General features: G+C 47.1%; 1 protein-coding gene across 1 annotated transcript in view; it reads left to right on the top strand.

Moving 5' to 3' along the window:
• Positions 1–243: 243 nt before the first annotated feature.
• The window catches only part of OPCML (opioid binding protein/cell adhesion molecule like), a 381,075-nt gene continuing 358,964 nt past the window's right edge, over positions 244–22,354 (top strand). The window contains exon 1 of the mRNA XM_054086968.1: positions 244–396. The gene's annotated coding sequence lies outside the window, so the exon portion shown is untranslated. The remainder of the gene's footprint in view (positions 397–22,354) is intronic.

The following is a 22,354-nucleotide window of genomic DNA, read 5'->3' as shown; positions in this document are numbered from 1 at the left end:
GTCTTCTCTCCTTGCTAATTTGAGGCTGTCTCTCTCCCCGCTGCCGTGGGTGTGATAGAGCTGGTTATGGTTGGGCGTGTGAGCTGCTAAGCTTGCAAGCTGGTCCAGCAAATACTCTGCATGCCCACACTACCTCCCCTCTTTATTCCTTCAGAGTTTCTTATGAGGAGCCTCAATTATGCTTGAAGGCTACATTTAAATGGATATTTCCTTTTCTGGTAAGGAAGCTCTAGGAACCAGGGACACCCAGAGCTCTCTTAGTACCTCCAGCTCTTCCTCCACATCCTCATGGATGCAGCTCCGCTCTCCTGCACGTGAGGGAGATGGGAGGAGAGGCGCCCGCGCCGCTTTCCTTTAAGCAGAGACTCAGCTGTGACTCTGAAAACAGAATTAGAGGTAGGGTTTAATCATACAAGCTCTGGAAATATGGTAGATTAAATCTTTTTAAGGAGGGCGGCTAAGCACTTTATTTGCTGTGCAGGGATCTTCAGGGGAGTCAGAGACCAGAGAACTGGATTAAAAGCTTTTAAATTCCCTTTTTTTCCCCATTGTTTTTGTTGTTTTTTTTTTTTTCTCCACAATGCATGGTTGAACAGAAAAGACTTTAAAGCGATGGTTAAAAAAGCTGGAGGGAGAGAGAGAAGGATGGGTGGAATGGAGAGTCTTGTTGAAAATAGACGTTAATAATGTTGTGTTATCTGGGCACATTTAATCTTTCAAGTATGGGTCTGCCCTGGGAAGTGATTTTTCTTTTTTATATGGGGGAGGGAGATCTTTCAGGCCTTCTGTGTTGTTTCTTGTGACCTTTGAGGACAAATTTACTCTGAGTAGAAATGGTGTAGGTCTTTGCCAGCCCCTTCTCCTCTCTGCCTGCCGCAGCCTCCGACGTAGCAGCTGAAGATGGTCGTGGATGCTGGTGATGCTGGGGGCTGTGGTTCCCCCAAGCTGGGGGTCCAGGGGCGATGTTTAAGCAGAGATTGGTGTTCTGTCTGGAATTGGGGTTTGTTTTTTTTCAGGTAGGTGCTGCCTGCCCACTCCCCGAGTCTTGCTCGGAGGAATTGGTCCTGTTCGGTTGCCTCTTAGACAGCCTGCTCGGGGACGTTTGCTTGTGTTTGTCTTGTGTTTTTCTTAATTTCACGGAGCTGAGGAGATCGATGGAAAGGTAGGTCTGGGATTTAAGGCTGCCTATAGTGTGGCTCCATGACTGATGACCCTGGCAGCCGCTGCTGCTCTCAGAGGTGGGAGCTTGCAGGGCTGTCAGCTGCAAGCTGGGAGCTCGGTGTTGCAGGACAGGTGGCATCCTTGGGAGGGATTCTGTGTCCTTCCCAGGTTTTGATGCCTTTTGATGGTTGAATTCTGCCCTGGGGGTCCTGCCTGGAGCTGCAGAGCAAGGAGAGCTGGCAAGACCATCTCTTCCCATTTCAGCAGAGCGGTGCTGGAGTCTTGGTGTCGTGGTGCTGGCTATATCAGAGATGCTTGTTGTCATAGAAACACCCTGTGGCAATATGTTTATTTGGAGGGAGGTGGCATTTGTGTGTTGGCAAGAGCGTGGTATGGACATGCCACACGTTCGCAGGCGTTGTTGCACATTTCTCATCTGATGCAAGTGGTTTTGCTTGCTGGATGTTGCGTTTGAGGGAAGGAAGGGTTGTCTTGGGTGACTGTACTGGTAGGGCTCCAACAGCTGAGCCCTGAAGGCTGTGAGGACAGCGGGTTGCATTTGGTGATGCTTTGCCATTCTTGGTGTGGGCAGCAATCATAGCATCACCAGGTTGGAAAGGACCCACTGGATCAATGAGACGGTTTGTTCCAATGAGGCAGTTTGTTCCAATGACGCAGTTCGTTCCCACTCAAGGCTGCTTAACGCTGTTAAAATGGTTTGTGTAGCCCCAGCTGTCCCCAGGGAGACCCCTCTCCGCCCCTCAAGCAGCTTGGCAGCCTCTGACACCCACCCCATCTGGAGACCCCTCCACTCTTCCTTTTAATGGCCTAATTCCACCGAGCAAATGAGGCAGCGCCTCTGATCCCTCCCCTCAGTCTGCCAGCAAATTAGCACTCCATTAACTTAATGAGGGCTCTCCTGCCACCCTGGACATGGACATGGTGTACAGTGCTGCTGGATGAAGGGGAGGAGAGAGCCAGGCTTGGCTGGACCTGGGGGCTGCGGCAGAGCCCTTGCAGCTGGTCAGAGAGGGCTTCACGCAGGGTTTTGGGGCTGCCAAGGGTTTGCTCTACATCTTAGGTCCATGGTCACGAAGTGGGGTCATGATGGGAATGGCTGGTGCTGCCGAGAACGCTGGATGGAGGCTACGATGCTCTGCAGGCTACGATGACGCATAGGATGCTTCAGCATCCTTCACAACCATGTGCCATCGCCCCGTGCCAAGGGGGACCGAGCGGGGTGCGGTGTCCCTTGGAGAAGGTCCCCCCACTCGCTGGATGGCCAGGCAGCTCGGCAGCCCCGCCTCGGGCAGCGGCAGCTCCCTGCCAAGGTTTTGTTTGTTGACGGAGTTAAATTTGCAATTTCATGGTTTGGTTACAATGAGTTTAGTTTAGAAAATTCATGAGCTGTTAGGAGGTGTTGAGAGGAGGAGCGAGGAGATGTGCCTGAGAGTCAGCAGGCAACAGGGACACGGCTGCCGGCACTTGCTGGTGTGGGGCTCGGTTTGGGGACACTGTGGGGCTCAGAGATGAGGTGAGTATATCTCCCCGCTGTTCTCGTCCCATGCAGGGGATCAGAATCATAGAATGGTTTGGGTTGGAAGGGACCTCTAAGACAGTTCCACCCCCTGCCGTGGGCTGGGACACCTCCTGCTGGGTCAAGTTGCTCCAAGCTCCATCCAACCTGGTCTTGAACCCCTCCAGGGATGGGGCAGCCACCACTGCTCTGGGCAACCTGGGCCAGGGCCTCCCCACCCTTCCTAGAAAACATTTCCTCGTAAGATCTCAACCTCAATCTCCCTTCTTAAAACCTTTTCTCCTCCTCCTGTCCCTGATAAAGTGGGATGAGTTCCCACCGGAGGAAAGAACACTCACTTCCCCTGGTGACATGCACTGTGTCTTGACCTGTTCAGCAGGCTGGAAGGTCTACAGAGCTCTGTGCTTTTCTCAGGTGGCCTTCAGAGAGCCATCAGATAAGCAGAGATCCTTTCAAGGGTGGAGCCACAGGTACAGTAGTGATGGGTGCTTGGACACAGGAGGGCTCAGCTTGCTGGGGACTTCGGTGCTGGTTCAAAATAGTTATGTGTGGTTCTTTGGGGCTTTGATTAGGAATCTAAAAAATGAGCTCCATTATGTGGATGGAGGGATGGAGACACTCCTGGATGGATAACAGCTCCTGCGAGCAGTCATTGTGTGGGTGATCTGCTTGAGCCCATCACCTTGTGCAATGAGCTGATTGCATTTGACTTTTCCATGCGATGGGATTTCTTTCCGTGCTTCCCTGTAGGTTTGGGGGATGACTTAGGAGCAGTGCAGACCTCCAATCCCACTGTCCTTCCTGGCTGGCCACTGTGTCCTCCATCCCCCCCAAGCAAGGCAATGCTCCTCAGTGACCCATGCCGGTGCCGCTGCGGTGGGAATCGAAAAGCGAAGTGTCAGGAACGATCTAAACAAATATTAGCCTATTAATATTGCATGCCAGGGAGCTCAGAGGGAGGAGGAAGGGGAGGCCTTGCCAGAGGATGCAAAGCCATGTGGTACCTGTGCTGCATGGCAATGGCCACAAACCCCATGCAGCATGTGTGCGGATGCCATTGTGTGCACTGTGCGTGGCTGAGGCTGACGGGGTTGTGACCTCAGTATTTCCAGCTTCCTTATTGGTCAGAAAACACCACTGAACCCCACTAAGCTGATGATTTTTGGTGTTCCTCAAAAGAAACTTGGGATTGGTTACTTCAGAGTCTGTCGCTCTGTGTTCATGTTCATAGATGCAGGCCAAAAATAGACACCAACCCCCCTTTTTCTTCCAGGGGATGGAATATAGGAATATGGACTCTTCAGGGCCTCGAAGGCTCAGCAGCATCCATGCCACTTTTCTATAGATGTGGTAAACAAAGCCCAAAAGTCAGTGGTGGGAACTGAAATGTAGATGAGGGAGGCAGCTAGATCTCACCAACATCTCTGAGATGTCCAAAATGTCCAGGCAGACACCCAGGGCGTTGATCTCATTGTGATGACCTCTCCAGCAACATCGTCCATGGAGAAATCCTGTAGTTGTCCTCTATGTTTTTATCATTGCCTTTTTATCATTGCCTAATTAGTGGCGCTTGAGCTTGGTGATCCTCTCCATTTGCAGCCATTCACCATGTGAATGTCTCCTTCAGAAGCCATTGGGCTTTCTGGAGATCCTTATGGCTTAATTGTAGGGTTTCTCTTTCTCGTTAAGCTCGTGTACATGGTGTGTGTTGAAACCACAGCATGGGACACAAGTGGAGTTCATGGTCCTTTGATTTATATGTGGGGTCAACATGTCTGGAGCCAGGATGGATGGAGCTAGAGGGGGGTCTCACTCTCATACCTTGCTATTTGGGCATATATTTTCCATCCAAAGTTCTTAATCACCCAATTTGTGTTAAGAAGCATCAGATTTTGGTTTCCAGCTGTGCCAGCACAGAAGATGCTACCTTGCTAATGAATCCCGGACTTGAAACATCTTCTACATGCAGGGGGACATGAAAGCCCAGGGAGGGGAGAAGACTTCAAGGTGCCTTGGGAAAGAGGGGGGCAAGGGCAGGACCGAGCACAGAGACGAGACCACCCGCAGATCACGCTGCATTGTGCTCAATCTAGTATCCAAATTTTAGTCTTTTAAGAGGATTATCAGGTGTCTGTTTGAATTACTCTGACATGAACAGTCACTCAGAAAATGTGCATTCATTTGAAAGGTCAAATAGAGCTGATTTCTGCGTTTGGTATGCCGGGGCTTATCCTTTCAACTCTCCCTTTCTTAATGAGATTCTTGTTTCAAAGTGTCGCGCTGCGCGCACAGGATTTGACGGAGTCAAGTGTGGTGGAGAGAGTTTTTGTTAACATGTTTACCCTTTTATCTGCCTGGCCTTTGAAAGCTCCTCCGTAGACAATACGGATGCAGCAGGATGGCCAGCTGGGGCGGATTTGCCGGCAAAATGAGCCTTTTAGGGGAGGAGAAATGGAGATGTGATAGCAGGGTTCTGCGTCACCGGGAATTTTGATGTGGCCATGGGAAGGCATGCAAATGGAGAGAGAGGGCTCGGAGGCTTCGAGAAGACCTTTGGCCACCACGGGTGGCTGTGGGCAGCCAGCGGGGTGATAGCAGCTCCTGCGGAAACCGCGGCGGAAATGAAGCCGCGTTTGGCCTGGCGTGGCAGAATTGTGTTTCTTGATTAAATTAATGTGTATTGATATTTCTCCCGTTGTTTTGACTTTGCAGGCTGTTTAAATTCAGGCTTGTCACAACAAAATACAAAGGAGGCTGCTTGGGGATTGATTTTTTTTTTTTTTTCCCTTTAATCCTGTCTCTGAAGAAGAGTATTTTAAAATTTTATATATTTTTTTTTTCGCTACTTCCAGGTTGACAGCCTGGAGAATGCCACAAATGGTAAAACGGTTGCACAAATAATTATGTGAAAACACTGAGCATACATTAGTGAGGAAGGGCTCCTTCATTGTAAAGCTCGAATCAATTTTCTGCGTCACAAAATTACCAACATCAGAGTTGGCTTTGGTGCTTTATTCCCTTGAATGACGATTTTGTGACTGCCAGCTTACTTTCCCTGGAGACGTGTTTTTTTTGTTTGATGGGTGAAGCTTTGGTCTCCTCTTTGTTGTCAGCACTGTCTCCTCCCCGCTCGCATGATGGTCCTCTCCAGTTCGTAAAAACAGAGCCTCTTATGCAAGCTGCATCCCCCAGACGCTCCGCCAAGTTAAATAAGGGAGTCACAAAACCAAATATTGAATAATGACTGAGGAAAGGATTAGGGAAGACAGTCAAGGAACAAAAGAGAGATGCTAAAGTGTTTGGAACATAAAATTGAGATGACAGAGATGCGCAGGAGGCTTTTTCCCTGTGCAGCCAGAGATGACACAGACCAGAGGAACCCCCAGGACTCTCTCCCAGCCTAAATCATATAGTCATGGGGTGGTTTGGGTTGGAGGGGATCTTAAATCCCATCCAGTTCCACTCCCCTGCCATGGGCAGGGATGCCTCTCACTGGATCAGGGGCTCCAAGCCCCATCCAACCTGGCCTGGAACCCCTCCAGGGATGGGGCAGCCACCACTGCTCTGGGCACCCTGGGCCAGGACCTCCTCACCTTCACAGCAAAACATTTCTTCCTAAGATCCCATCTGAATCTTCCCTCTTTCAGCTTAAAATTATTGCCCCTTATCGTATCTTTGTACTCCCCTAAATGTCTGCTTGAATCCAACCTTTTTGACAAACCCATCCAGTTCGGAGGGGGTTTCTGTTGCAAATAAACATTTTTTAGAAGGAGCTCTGGGGAAAACGTTTTGTTCTCCTGGTGGGAATTTCCCATCGAGGTTTTCCTGATTGGCTTTAGGCTCGCTTTTTGGAAAGTAGACATTGTTTTTCTCTTGTTCCTTTGGAAGGCTGCAGCTCAGGCAGCTCCATCAGCCCTAATTTTTTCCTTGAGTCTGGTTTTGAGAGGAGATTTAAATAAAAAAACGCTGAGGGGGAGGGAATTGCAGGCATAATTACTCATGCGATTCGTGAGGCGTTTCTAGTCCACCTCTTACTTGCTGAGTTGCAGTAACCGTGGTGGGTAGATGTTGGATACTCATATGGTGAGAGAGAAATAGGCCGAAGGAATGAGCTTCTGATGTTGCACAAAACCTTATGTAAATGCCTTTTTTATGACTTGGAAAAAAATCTAGGATTCCTTTGAATCCGACAGTCTGAAATTTGACTTGGGAAACCATAAATTGGTGTCTCTTCTGTAAGAAATTTAATAGAATCATAGAATGTCCTGAGTTGAAAGGGACCTATAAGGATCATTATGTCCAACTTCTGCCCCTGCACAGGACAGCTGGCAGGGAATCATGGAATGGGTTGGGTTGGAAGGGATCTCAAAGCCCATCCAGTTCCAACCCAGTGCCATGGGCAGAGACACCTCCCACTGAATGAGGTTGCTCAAGCCTCATCCAGCCTGGAGGGTTGTTGGATCTTCTGTTGGTTTCTTTTTCTTTCTGGTTGGTCCAGAGCAGGTTGAGATGTAGCTTAGGATAAATTGCAAGGTGGTGATTTATAATACATGGCAGGTGACACTGGAAAGCACAATATTCTAGGAGGAAGCGTGAGATGGGATGTATTTACTGCCTGTCTGGGCAAATTATCCACTCTCAGATGTCTGGCATGTGCTTGTGTAGGAAATGCATATGTCCCAAATAGCTGATAACTCTTATTCTCTGCATCCAGTTGAATAAATGCAAACCCCCACGGCTATTGCTGCATCCTTCGCACTGAACTCTGTTTAACTCCCTAATTGGAGAAACTGATGCTGGAGTTGATCAGAAGTTAAAAAGCTGATTTAGAGGGAGTGAGTGTAGACAGATTATTCTGCTCTAGGGGTGAGACGAGCGTGGCTTTTGCTGCGAGAAAGAGAAGGGTCTGTATTGGCGGGGACATCAGTGCTCATAGCCTTGTGCGTTGCAAATACTGGAGGCGCAGAGGCCAACTCCTTGTCTCGCCTCTCTTACTTACTGGGGTTATAATGTCCCATCCCACCGGGGAAGCGTCTCATTTGAGATCAAGCAAATTATCCTGCGCTGGCTGCTACTATTTCTCAGTCTTGTCTAGCTGGCTGTGATTTACTCTTAATATTTATCCCTCTTCACCTTATATTTCTCAATGATGTGTAAAAAAACCCTGCAAAATAATGAAGTGGAGGTGGTAAACTCTATGCTCGTGCCGTACAAGGGGATTCCAGCTCACAGGCAGCGATGATTTGGGAATTGAAATGCAGTTTTTGAGACTTGACCTCAACCACTTGAGTCGTTCGTGACCCTTCACGTAGAGACTGCTTGAGGCCATATCTATTATGGATGGGTTGCCTGTGTTTCCAGAAGGCTTTTTTTCAACCCCCTGGGCTGGTTGCAGGATGATTGCTTTTTGTTTGTGTGTGTTGTGCCCACGGAGAGCTCGGGATCTCATCTGGCTTTTAAGCATATACTTCTGTTATCTAGCAGGTATTGTAGGTGGATGTGTAAATTAGTGTACTTCTGTTTACATAGAAATGAATGTATAGTGTAAAAACAATTTACTTGTAAAAGAATCATCCTGCCTCCAGAGTATGTTTGAATCTTAACACAAGACAAAGTAATTTAATCCCCCAAACCCCATACGTTGTTTGCTTCTCATTTTTTCCAGCAAATTTTACCTTCATCAAAAGATAAATCAATTTGTAGCAGCTATTGGCAGCTATTTAAGCTGGAGATTTGAACAGCCTAATTAGGGAAAGTATATTAAGGGATCTGAGTGATGCTAACCCATTCAGTGCCTCCTCTTGGGTACATGTCTACGTGGTCTTCCATCCTATGGCAGTATCTGATGCCCCATAGATCACCTCCAATTTGCTTGTGTTTGCTCTTGCTTTATCTCATACTGCACGGCGAAGGCAGCCGTGATGATGGCAGGACAGATCTGCCTTGTAAAACCTGGCAATGTCCTTCTTGGCCTGGACAGTTTGGGGACTTCAAACTTTGTTGTCTTCCAAAATACCCCCATACCTTGGCTGTGCACCCAGTTTTTTTGGTCCGTTTATTTTGGTTGAAGCCAGAATACATTTTGCTTTTTGATAGAATCATAGAACCATAGAATTGTTTGAGTTGGAAGGGACCTTAAAGCCCATCCAGTTCCACCCCACCTGCCATGTGCAGGGACAGCTCCCGCTGGATCAGGGGCTCCAAGCCCCATCCAACCTGGCCTTGAATCCCTCCAGGGATGGGGCAGCCACAACTTCCCTTGGCAACCTGGGCCAGTGTCTCACCACTCTCATCGTGGAGAAATTCTTCCTTATATCAAGCCTAAATCTGCCCCTCTCCAGTTTATACCCGTTACCCCTCGTCCTGTCACCACAACCCTTTATGAACAGTACCTCTCCAGGTTTCTTGTAGCCCCTTCAGGTACTGGAAGGCCACTATAAGATCTCCTGGGAGCCTTCTCTTCTCCGGGCTGAACAACCCCAACTCTCTCAGCCTGTCTTCGTATGGAAGGTGCTGCAGCCCTCTGATCATCTTTGTAGCCTCCTCTGGACCCATTCCAACAGCTCCATCTCCTTCTTATGTTGAGGATTCCAGAACTGGACACGGTATTCCAGATGAGGTCTCACAAGAGAGGAACAGAAGAGCAGAATCCCCTCCCTTTCCCTGCTGGCCACGCTGCTTTGGATGCAGCCCAGGACACGGTTGGTTTCTGAGCTGTGAGAGCACATTGCTGGCTCATGTTGAGCTTCTCATCAACCTGCACCCCAGTTCCTTCTCTGTAGGGCAGCTCTCAATCACACCATCCCCCATCATATACTCATCTCACCCTAGGAGTGACCTTGTTGGCCTCTGGATCGCCTCACGGATAATGGAACCACCTTCTTTGACTGTGCAGGGCAGAAGAAGGCCCTAACACGAGCGTGTGGCTCTTGGATCAGGGCATGCCAAAGAGTGCCTGTTAAAAGCACAAACTGCATGAGTCAGGCTGAATCTGCTGTTGTGCCTTTTTCTTCTCCATTAACAAATACCGTGGATGAGTGTGTGGGGAGGTGGGTATCCCCTTCTTCCTAAATGACAGCTTGTTTCAGGGCTTAATTCATTAGTAACGCTGCTCTGACAAACACTCCCAGCCTTCCAGCCTTGCTCAGTCGATGCTGAGCACTCCTGCCTGGCATCCCTGTCTCTCCCGGAGATCCCGGCTGGTGGGATAGCTGCTGTCAGTCTTTCTACTGCTAAGATGAAAATGCCTCTCTGATGCTCCTGTGTCGGTGGGAGAAATTTGCCGGGACCTATGACAAGCTGCTAGAAAGTGGATTTTTGAAAGGAGTTTGAGGCTGCTCCTGTTTGGGACAGTTGGCATCGCGATTGCTGGCTGAGGGGTTCCTCAAAGCTGCACTTTGCAGCAGGGCATGTCAAACCTGACCTGTCTAGGGCTTGAGAGGAGGTGTGGAGCCAGGATATCTAGAGATGAGCAGGCTACAGGCTGTCTTCAGCAAGTAAGATCTCTTGCAAAGGCTGAGAATTTACAGAGCTGAACTCCCCAAGGCTTTTAGCCTGTGGGATGGTGATGGGTTACAATAAAAAAACCAACGTGTGGTTAATTTAAGCTTCAACTTGAGGTGCTCAGATAAAATAGAGTTGATAGGATAGTCTTGCTTAAGAAGAAGCGTATTGTCAGCACAGACCAAAGCGTTCTCCATCTGTTCCTGTAACTGTTAAGAGCCAATATTAGATATCTCCACTGCAGTCTGGGAATCCTTAAGTGAGTGCTCATGGCAAAAGCTTCACGTGGGAAGTTTCTTCCTCCCTTTGCCTTGCCGGAGGTTAACTACCACCCAAACAAGCCAGGCTTTGCAAAATGAAGTGCTCTTGGCAATATCTAAGACTAGCTTACTGTTTTCCACTCCCCCCCTGAAAGGACCGGGCTAAAAGGAAGGTGAAACATCAGCCAAGAATCTCTTGTTGTCAACCTGAAATCTCCCACTGACCCAAGAAGCACTCTATGTGTTCTTGAGGAGCCTGCAGCAAATGACAGACCTTGAGGTTTGTCATCTCCCACCTCCACAGCGATGGAGATAAGGAAGTTTTACAGCTGAGGAAAATGAAACTTCAAAAATGAGGAGAGGTCTTGTGGCAGGCTAACACCTCAGATTGCTTTGAACTTGTATTAAACTACATATACAATTCTATTTTTTCATTGCAGACGCCTTATTCCATGGTAGCATGTGCGAATCTGTACCCGTGCACCACACGTGTGTTTGCACGTGTGTGTCTGTGTACATGCACAGTTATTCTTGCCTCAGCACAACGATTTCCTAACGATCTCTTACCCATCCAAGACAGATTGCTTTTCATGGTTCAGTGGTCGCAGCTCAAGCATCCATTTTAATCAATAAAACAGTCAAAAGAGAGAATAGATTTACTTGTTTCTGGTTTTTTACATTTAATTGAAAATTTTCGAGTGATTACAAACATAGATATTGTATAGATTGTGGAGTTTAGAAGACAATCAGTGCCAAAAGAAAAATCTCTCTGTAGTGTAGCCTCTTCTCCCATCGCGATGCACAATAGATGTTTGCGCCTGGCTGTGTCCTTTCTTCTCCTTTCTCATGTCTTGTAAAAAACGGGATGGATCTAATGTGGTTTCACCCAGACATCACAGGGAGAGTCTGTGCCGGTCTGTGATGAGGAGTGTTAAACCCTCTTACCTGTGATGAGGGAGAAATCTCCCTTTACATGTAGAATCATAGAATGGTTCTGGTTGGAAGGGACCTCAAAGCCCATCCAGTCCCACCCCCTGCCATGGGCAGGGACACCTCCCACTGGATCAGGGGTTCCAAGCCCCATCCAACCTGGCCTGGACCCCCTCCAGGGATGGGGCAGCCACCACTGCTCTGGGCATCCTGGGCCAGGGCCTCCCCACCCTCACAGGAGAACATTTCTTCCTAAAATCTCATCTCAATCTCCTCTCTTTCAGCTGAAAACCTTTCATCCTCGTCCTTTCCTTCTGTTCTCTGATAAAGAGCCCCTCCCCTGCTTTACATATAAAATATATATATATAACATAGTAGGAGGTGTCCCTGCCCATGGCAGGGGGGTCGGAACTAGATGATCTTCAAGGTTCCTTCCAACCTATATAAGCACCAAGTGAAAAACGCCAGCTGGTCATCAAACGCTTGTGAGAATGGGCTCTAAAAACTATGCAGATCCAACAAAAAGGGTTTAACTTTAATGAGAACTGATTGAAAAGCTCTGGAGCATGTCCAGAGAAGAGCAATGAAGCCGGTGAGGGGCTGGAGAACAAGTCTTACGAGGAGCGGCTGAGAGAGCTGGGGTTGTTTAGCCTTGAGAAGAGGAGGCTGAGGGGAGACCTTATTACTCTCTACAACTACCTGAAAGGAGGTTGTGGAGAGGAGGGAGCTGGGCTCTTCTCCCAAGTGACAGGGGACAGGACAAGAGGGAATGGCCTGAAGCTCCGTCAGGGGAGGTTCAGGTTGGATATCAGAAAAAAATTCTTCACAGAAAGAGTATTGGGCACTGGAACAGCTGCCCAGGGAGGGGGTCGAGTCGCCTTCCCTGGAGGTGTTTAAGGAACGGGTGGATGAAGTGCTCAGGGACATGGTTTAGGGAGTGTTAGGAATGGTTGGACTCGATGATCCAGTGGGTCCTTTCCAACCTGGCGATTCTGTGATTCTGTGATTCCTGACTTGCAGCTCAGGGTGGTGCCCAAGAAACTATCCCTTTCTTCTGGGGCACCTTTGTGTAAAAATAACCAATCCATCTTGTCTCTCTGGCTGTAAATTTAATAAACCTGGAAGCAGCACAGCAGTTGAACGTATAAAAGTCATAGGCTGTTAACTCAAATGAATGCGAGAAAACTTTAAAAACAGTCATCGAGACCTCAGTGCTCTCCGTGAAAAGAGATTTGATTCCTCTTTAAGTTGTTTTTAATGGCTGGAATTACTGAAGATGGGTGTTTACCAGTGAGCGAGCTGCCTGTCTGGGGCCTGTGGTGCTATCATTTACACTGGTATTCATGCGATAACCTCTCCAGCACACAGGTCTCCTCACAAATTAAAGTTGAACCTTGTGTGCCAGGTGCACTCCGTCTCCCAGACAGAGAATTTCCTCGATACTTTTATTGTCATCTCTGATTTATTCAGCTTCGTTGCCTCTTGGAAGCATATTTGTTCCAGCGTGGGCCAAGATGTGACTCCGGAGGAGCGGCTGTCATCCTCCATCTAGTCAAGGGCAGCCGTGCCCCGGTGTTGCTGTCAGCCCGCAATAAGCGTGGCTTCATCCCCGTCAGTCTGAAACCAGGGTGCGGATCTTAGGAAGGAGATGCCAACTTGACACCTTCCCCCCTCCAGAAAAAAAAAAAAAGCTGGTGTTAGGAAGGTTTGGGAAGTCCTTCGTAGAAGAAGAAGAGGTCTTGAGGTGGTTTTGTTCACATAATGAGCTATTCTTGATTTTATGGTGTGAGACGGAGACCCCTGGTGTAGTGAGGGGTGATGTGCAAACACCTCCTGAACAGCTTGTAGTGAAAACAACTTTGCTGCCATCAAAATAGTTTATAGATCCATCGCAGTTCCCTCTTGGCAGCATTTTAACTCTTCATCCCCATACCATTTGTATGGATTTGGAGTGAGTTTTCCGCCCTCCTATGAAGGAAATGAACATTTTGAGGAAGAATGCATCCTTTTTGTGATTTTTCTTTTTAAACGCAAAATCAATTTCTCCTTGAAGAGAAAAAGCTTCAAATGGAAAACTCTGACCAGCCCAAATTAGGGGGGACTTAATTTGCTATGAGAAAACACTTTGAGAGTTGCAGATGAAAACTGCAATTTAAGTGCCTAATATTATAATTATATACTGATGTGTTTTATTAATGGGATTGAATGCTCATAGCTTTGTAGTAATGAGTTTTTTGAAGAGCCGCATAATAGAGTTTTCTGATGGTAAGGACCCCGGTGCGCTTTTCCCTCTAAAAAGCACCTCAAAACTCATGCGGTAGCTGGAGACAGGGTTAATTTGTTGACTTGAGTGGTAATTAGTCACCCATCTCCTGGAGGAGCCCTTCTTGGAGGGGAAGAGGAACCCAAAGCTCCTGCTTGAGGCACGGTGTGGATGAACTGAAGTCTTTTTGTGGTGGGACAAGTGGCTCTCAAAGAAATGAAGTGTTTGGGGAACCTTGGAGATGAAAGGTATCGTGTTGACAAATTAGCACTCAGCAGATTGCTCATATTAAAGATCTTTGGGGTTGAAGAGCGTGTACATTCAGTCCTTTCAAATACGGGTCAAGAAATAATTTTCCTGTCCCAGAACACCATTTTGAATGCGCTTCTTATAATGAGTAGCAACAAAACATCAAAATCTTGAGTGTTCTCATGGGCCAGCACCCTCCTCGCACAAAGCAAGGCTGAGTCAGTTGAAATGGCTACAAGAAAGCTGGAGAGGGAATTTTTACGAGGGCATGTAATGATAGGAGGAGGGGGAATGACTTTAAATTGGAAGGGGGAAGATTTAGATTAGACATTAGGAAGAAATTCTTCATGATGAGAATGGGGTCACCCTGGCCCAGGTTGCCCAGAGCAGTGGTGGCTGCCCCATCCCTGGAGGTGTTCAAGGCCAGGTTGGATGGGGCTTGGAGTCCTTGATCCAGTGGGAGGTGTCCCTGGAGTAGAACTGAATGAGCTTTAAGGTGCCTTCCAACCCAAACCATCCTATGATTCTAAATGGTGCACATTTATAGCTCATATTCCACCTGAAAAAGTCTTGAACGGTGCTAACCTGGATCTGGAAATGAAAAAAGACGTTAAGGCAGATTTCAATTTCAAACAAGATATTGAAATGGTTTATTTTGTTGATTTATTTTTTTCCTTAGAGTCAATTTATCACAACTGACTTTCCTGTGAATAAATTTTGAGTCGGGTGAATCAACATGTGGTGTTAATTATATTAATAGACACATGAATTATATAACAGTGCATAAGAATTCTAGACTTCTAAGACTGAATAGGGAGAACATTGGCAATTAAGTAGCAAATTGTAGAGCTTTAGACTGGGTATTTCTTTTTAGATATCTTTTGACAGAAAAAAAAAAAGTACTTTTTCAAAGACAGCACAATATTCTTTACAAATCTCGTTTTCCTGTAAATGCTTCCCTTTTATTCAAGCTTTTGTTAACTTTTGTATGGGCAGTTTTTGTTTTGCACTTTCTTCAGAAGCTCTGGCAGCTTTACTAAAATAGCTGGAAGTTCTGTTTCTTCCCTTGGCATCGTTAGTCACAAATTTCCATGAAGAGAGAGATTCATGTTTGGCCTCTCCTGACTTGTTACGCGACCTTGATGTATTTAGTTAAGGAATGCAAAGTCAGGCAAGTTTCCACCCTTCTCTCTTTGTTAATTAACCCAATATGTGCAGTCATATTTTATTTGGCAGTTTGACTTGAGAGCCCAGCTGCTGGGAGATGAGCCGTGAGAGGAGTAATAGAATCTTTGTGTTGAGTTAATACAGGATTTTGTAGCTTACTGATGTTCCCTGGAGCATCTGCTCCTTGGTGCCCATGCATCTCAACCTGGATCTTTCCAGGAACAATGGAAAAAGGTCTAAGGGAGGAGAAGGGGGAAAATGGGGATGAAAATGAGATGAAAAGGGGAAAAGTTAGGCATGCCCCATCCCTGGAGGTGTTCAAGGCCAGGTTGGATGGAACTTTGAGCAAAGTGATCCAGTAGGAGGTGTCCCTGCCCATGGCAGGAGGATTGGAACTGGGTGGGCTTTAAGGTCCCTTCCAACCCAAACCATTCTGTGATTCTGTTAATCCAAGATGGATTTCGGGGATGGGGTGACAGGAGACGGGAAGATCCCTGTCCCATGCATTCACCATCCTCACCTGCATTCCTTCTGCTCTTCTCATTCATGGTTGCTGTCAGTAACGAGATGGGAAGACTGGGCAAGGAGACAGCTCCAGTTCCACCCTGTCCACCCCTACATTATCCTGACTTATTACATTGTAATAAATTGAACCATTCCACTTCATTATTTCATATTTGAGGAGATTTATAGATTGTCCTGGTGGCTGAAGAGGCAGTGATTAAAGGAGCAGTGTGCTAATGAATGAGCCTCAGCACAAAGCCTTTTTAATTAATGCGCAGCCCAGGGGCTGTAAACGGTTTGCTGATAACAAGCCCGGCCCATTCAGGACATGAACTGACAACTTCGCACGAAATGAAGGCTTATGTGGAGACATGGGTACAGTATTGAAATGGCAATTAAAGCTAATAAACCAATTCGTCTGCCTATCTGTCGCTGCGGTGCTGGCCCTCCTTTGCCATGCCCAGTCCTTTCTCTGCCTCGGAAGTAAAAGGCGGGTGGAGATTTCATTTGGCTCTTCCAAGCGTTCTTTGGTGATTTAATTTACAGGCTGGCTGCTGCATCTGTTCCTTCGTGTGGCTCTTTCAGTCCTGTTAGAGAGGGATTTTCACTCCAGGCTTTTCTGAACTCGACTGAAATTTCCCTGACTCGGATGATTTTGTCTAGCATTTTCCACTTTTTTTTTAATGTTTTTTTTTTTTTTTTCCTTTAAACTTTTCTAATGGAGCTTCGTGCTGGGTGAGAAGGCAGTGAACTTGTCAGAGGTGTTGCCCATCCATCCATCCATCCTTGACTGTGGTCTTGTCAGAGCGCTCAGCTAAGCAGAGGGTGGGCTTGCACGGCTCTGCAAGGGGAGGGAGCCTGCCTGGAGGAGCTGTCAGCTTGCTGCAGGATGGCCTCCAACCTGCTTGTGCTTTTTAATGGGTTTTGTAGCCCCTTTCTGCTTTGCGGTGTTGATGCATGGTGTTAAATAGGCTCCACGCTTCAAAAAATTGCATTAAATAACAAGGCAATACTTTATATAAACAGTTGAGATAAACCAGACGTATAGCAGGCTGTTGTCCTCGGAGTTATGGATCAGCGGAACAGCATAAGTAGGGCGTTGCTGCCCTACTGGATTCTGAAGAATTACCCTCATCGGTGCCAAATCCTGCAGGGGAGTGCTCTGGTGTGTTTAAATCATAGAATCATTGAGGTTGGAAAAGCCCTCTGAGTTCATCCAGTCCGACTGCCAGCCCAACCCCACCGTGCTTGCTAAACCATGTCCCAAAGTGCCCCATCTACACGATTTTTGAATTGCTTCCAAGGATGGTGACTTAACCACTGCCTTGGACAGCATCTTCCAATGTTTCACCGCTCTTTTAGTGAAGAAATCTTTCCTAGTATCCAATCCAAACCTACCCTGAGGCCATTCCCTCTTCTCCTATCACCTGTCACTTGGGAGTAGAGACCAGCACCCACCTGGCTACAACCTCCTTTCAGGTAGTTGTAGAGAGCAATAAGGTCTCCCCTCAGCCTCCTTTTCTCCAGGCTAAACAACCCCAGGTCCCTCAGCCGCTCCTCGTAAGATGCTGTACCCTGGATAACATCGGAGCAAAACTCCCTTGATGCGTTCAGCAGCCCACAGCTATCGTTGTTTACAAAGGCTTGTAGTGACAGGACGAGGGGGAATGGGTATGAACTGGAGAGGGGCAGATTTAGACTGGACATTAGGAAGAATTTCTTCACCATGAGAGTGGTGAGGCACTGGAACAGGTTGCCCAGAGAAGTTGTGGCTGCCCCATCCCTGGAGGTGTTCAAGACCAGGTTGGATGGGCCTTGGGCAACCTGATCCGGTGGGATGTCCCTGCCCATGGCAGGGGTTTAGAACGAGATGATCTTTAAGGTCTCTTCAACCCAAACGATTCTATGAGCTGAACCAAAGAAGACAGCTGTGGTGCTGTGTGGGGCCAGGCATCTCTGAAGTATTTGGGAATACTCTGTTCTCAGCATCTGGCTTGGGCAAGATAAAGAACCCAAAGCTCAGCATTGTCCCATCGTATCATGGTTCAGCTTCTTCATTTTGCTTCACCAAGCAAAAAGTTGGTGAACTTCTGAAGTTGGATTTAAAAAAACCCCAAAAATATAAATGATGCTGCCTGTGGCCTGCAGATTTAATGATATTTACCCATTTGATTGATGAACGTGATGAACAAGGTTTCGTGGCCTGTTGAGGGTGAAAAGTCTAAGTACCAGGATGGAGAGTGAATCAATCACTTCTCCGGCTCTCCTGCCAGATGGGTTCATCAGTTAACTGCGAATCTCAACAGGGTCGTATATTACCCCTGGCTGAGGGACGGCACGTCAGCTATGGCTGCTGACTCCTCTCTGCAGAGATCGATAACCTGTGGCCAGTGGAAGAAACACTAAATGAAACCACTAAAACTCCTCTCCAACTTTATTTTTTGCGCCAGCTGTTGTTTGCTAATATACCTGTTCCCATAACGCCTCTTGCAAGGGTTCCACTAAACCGTTGGGCTGTGCAGAGCTGTGCTGTTCAGGACCAGACAGGAGACATTAATTGAAGAACATGGTGGAAAGTGCTGGTGGTTTGTTAAGAAGAGTTTTCTGAGTGCTTGCAGTAACCTTGTTCTATTTTGTGTGTTAATTTATGGCCTCTATTTAATATTTGAGCACTTGCTCATCATGAAGATGATTGAAGGGCTTGAGCACTTCCCATCTGAGGACAGGCTGAGAGAGTTGGAGTTGTTCAGCCTGGAGAAGAGAAGGCTCTGGGGAGACCTTAAAGCAGCTTCCAGTACCAAAAAAAAAGGGGCTCCAGGAAAGCTGGGATGATCTGATCTGGGAGGGCAGGGATGGGATGAGGGGAGAAAGGTTTTCAGCTGAAAGAGGGGAGATTGAGATGAGATTATAGGAAGAAATGGTTTCCTCTGAGGGTGGGGAGGCCCTGGCCCAGGTTGCCCAGAGCAGTGGCTGCCCCTTCAAGGCCAGGTTGGATGGGGCTTGGAGCAACCTGACCCACTGGGAGGTGTCCCTGCCCATGGCAGAGGGTTGGAACTGAATGGTCTTTAAGGTCCCTTCCAACCCAAACCACTCTATGTTTTCCATACTGAAGCCCATAAGGTTGTTATGAGGAATCGTTCTTTGGGCAGAGGGATTTGGGGCTGAGGGTGAGCGTTGCCTCACGTGAGCTCACACACTGCAATGCTCTACGCCTTTAATGGCCAGAAAACTCATTCCCTTGGCATCATTAGGCATATCCTCTTCATGCCATCAAAATGTTGTACCTTCTTTGGGCCAGGACTGTATCTTTATTATTTTGAGTAATATTTACCTCGCACTCAGCAGAAGTCAATGAATTATTTGAGGGTGTGTTGGCAAACAGGGTTTGAAAAAATGTTGTGCAGAACCGTGTAACAAGCTCAGGACTTGGAATGTTCATCAAAAGTTTTGAGGGTTTATATTTTCTGCATTCCACCAACCTTGTAAACAAAGCGAATGTGGTTTATGGCTTTGTGTTATGTTCCTGTGAAACTCTCAGGATTTTGATATAAAATTCTTCTGGCTTTAGCTGTCAAGTTTCACCTCAGCCCTGCTTTGGAGACCATTATTCTTTACGTTGTCATTTCTGAAGAGCCTTTTACAGCAGGAACTCGGCATTATGTAGCACTTAGTAAAGAACATTTTGCTGTGTTCAAACCTTTTACGGTGATCATTGCAGCTGTTGATGTCTTGGACAGATGTGCAGAATGTTTTGCAACATATTTGTGTAGGAAAACACTGTTCTGTTCAAGCAGTTTTTCGGTTGGGATTTAGAGTTTTAGAGGTGCTGGAGGATTCTCAGATCATCTGAGTTTAGTTAACTAAAAAATGTCTTGTGTTGCCCCATCCCTGGAGATGTCCAAGGCCAGGTTGGATGGGGCTTTGAGCAACCTGATCCAGTTGGAGGTGTCCCTGCCCACGGCAGGGGATGGAACTGGATGGGCTTTGAGGTCAGCCCAAACTATTCTATGATTCTAAGTTGTGTCAGTGGAGAAGGGGAGGCTCCTGCCTTCAGTGCTGTGAGTCCTTGGAAGACCAAGTCCTTGGAAGTCCTTGGTCCCTCTGTTGCCTTGGTCTGTTGACACCCCCGTCTATAAAAAGGACCTCCTGGAGATCTGGCTGTAATATTATGGGCTTAATAGCATGGGTTTAATATTTTGGTAAGACAGAGATGCTGTCACGTGGAAAAATCCTTGCCGGCCACAAAGAACATGGTGGGAAGTAAAGGGAGGAGGATGTTGCGGTGATGCAGGAACGCGGGAGCTGAGGTCATTGCAACATGCATGTCCAGACCCTGATACTTAAGAAGGGAGATGCTGAGGGTCCAGACTTGTTTGCCATCACAGCAAATGCAGAACCAGCACATTAAATCTGCAGGCACGGGTGGTGTGAAAATAGGAGGAGGGGTGGCCTTTAGAAAGGGCTGATGGACGGGGATGTCTCAGCACTGGTTTTTTTTTTTTCCTCTGGCTGTGCTGCAAAATCCTGTGACCTTGGGGATGTTTTCAAATCTTTCTTTTGCTCTTTTATCTGTACAGTCTGCTTAGATTGTGCTTTCTGGGGCAGGGAGCGTCTCCGACAATGTGTACTTAACCGAGGTTTGCCTCTCATTTGAAGCTTCTGGGCACTGCTTTTGATATCAATAGCAATCACGATAGTGAGAGACCAAAGTCAAAGGCATGATTCCCAGGAAAAACAAAGCGGTGGTACTCTCTTGTATTAGTAATTCAGGGGTAGGGAATATAGATGAGTTTTAACAAGGAATAATAAGAACTAGAGAGCTTCAGAGTGCGGTCCTGGTATGGACTAATAGCTGTTATATGATGAAACAAGTTTTCCAGGCATCCCTGCTCTCTTTTTCTTGGGAAGATGGGAGGAAGGGCAATGCGAACATTTCCTAGGATGGATCTGGATGAATGTATAGGGACAGTGCCTCGAGCAGAGCTCAGCCTAGACTAGGCTTGTGATATGGGCCCCGAACCACAGGAGTTGGGGAGATGTAAACCCATGCTGAGCCTCGCTTGCAAATATTGGGTGAATTAGAAGTTTTCCAGGTTGGAACTGCTGGCTAAACTCCAAGACTTATATTCAGCCCAATGCAGTCATTAGAGAGGGGCTTAAATGCATTATCTCCTTTTCATTAGCATTAACCATTAACTCTGAATAGCCCTGTTATTGATATAAATGTCTTTGAAACCTCCGAGCTCTTGGCTTCAACAGATTTCATAGGCTAGTTGGGGAAAGTGTTGCTTTCCATCAATTCTGAATTTGTCACTATTTCAGTGGAATCAAAGGGGACTTCTTGTGTTGCAAGGCAGGGAGGATAGAAATACCAGATCTACTTTGTCTTTCTTATTCATTAATTCATATACATTTATCATAAGGTTTCCTATTTGTCTCTTTTTTAAGACAAATAATCTCAGCCCTACCAATCCCTTGTCATATGGAGACAGGAATGATTTAAGGACCTGGAAAAGTTCCATATGACAAGGGATACAGACACTGGTATATTTATCCTGGTCATCTCATTTCCTGAAGGATGGAGCAGAAGATGGAGATGACTGGACTGCATCAGTCAGCTTCTCTGCAGATGTCCAGCTGGCTGACACAGGGACAAGTGCATGGATACACATCCATCCATCCAATTTTTCCTGCTGGTAACACATTTCTGGGCTGCGTTAAGTTTGACTTGACTATGAAATGAGATAGATTTGGTAGGCACTGCCCGTGTGGCATCTTGGGTGGATGCTGAGTATGTTTGGGTCATTTGCTCCATAAGCGTGATTTATAACTTGCCTGAGGTTATAGCTGTGGCATTTGTTTAAGAGCTAATCTACATCTCCTGTAATTGCAAGGCATCTTCTAGAGGATTTGCCTTATTCCTTTCCTCCTGTTTTGAAGGTTATGCATCCCTGTTTTCCCCCCAAATACAATACTCCTTCTTGGGATGCTCAGGAGGATCAGGGGAGGAATCACTTCACTTTAGGAGCATCAGCTCTATTTTAGGATACTAATCCTACTGTAAATCTCAGCGCTTGGATATCTCTACTAATAATTCCCGGCAACAGAATGGTGGTTTACACGCACCCGTAAAGCGATAGGTTAAACACTGAACTAATCCTCCTTATACCCTGGGAGCAGCAAGGTGAACACCTACTTAATATTTGTGCAAGCCTGAAGTATCAAGAGGGGGTGCTGGGGCTGCTGTTGCTTCCCGGCACCTGGATGCCAGGAGGGGTATCCAACAAGGAGGCATGGCTTGCCCATGGGATGCCTCTTGCAGCGCCCTCGCCTTGTTTACGAGTTTGCTGTGAGCTCAGATGGAACAAACTGTTTGAGAAATCTCTCCCTGCAGCCGAGCCTAATTTATCCTGTCAATCCGGTGCTTGCCTTCCTGCGCTCGTATTTAGCGCCATTGATTTATTGGATTGCAGGAATATTAAGAACCTCAAACTATTAGTCCTGATTACAACTTCTTGGCGGCTTCATCACTCCATGTGTCTTGCTGTGCTCCAAGGGAGACTAGCCCCTTCGCTAGCTCGCGGCAGCTATCGAGCATCAGTTTGCTGATCTCCTCCTCCCGGCTTCCTTCCCACCCTCTCTTGCATTCCTGAAGACGCATTTCTTGCAGTGACGGTTATTTTAGGGGGAGCAGGAGGTACGGTGAGATGAAACAACTTTCTCAAGCTGAGATGGACTTAACCTGTTGCAGAGACAGGGAAATGAGGTTGCTTGCATCCT

This window comes from Cuculus canorus, chromosome 23, assembly GCF_017976375.1.
Source record: "Cuculus canorus isolate bCucCan1 chromosome 23, bCucCan1.pri, whole genome shotgun sequence".
NCBI classification, from domain to species: Eukaryota; Metazoa; Chordata; class Aves; order Cuculiformes; family Cuculidae; genus Cuculus; species Cuculus canorus.
Note: the sequence above shows the minus strand (reverse complement) of the source record. Positions and strands in the feature narration are given on the sequence as shown.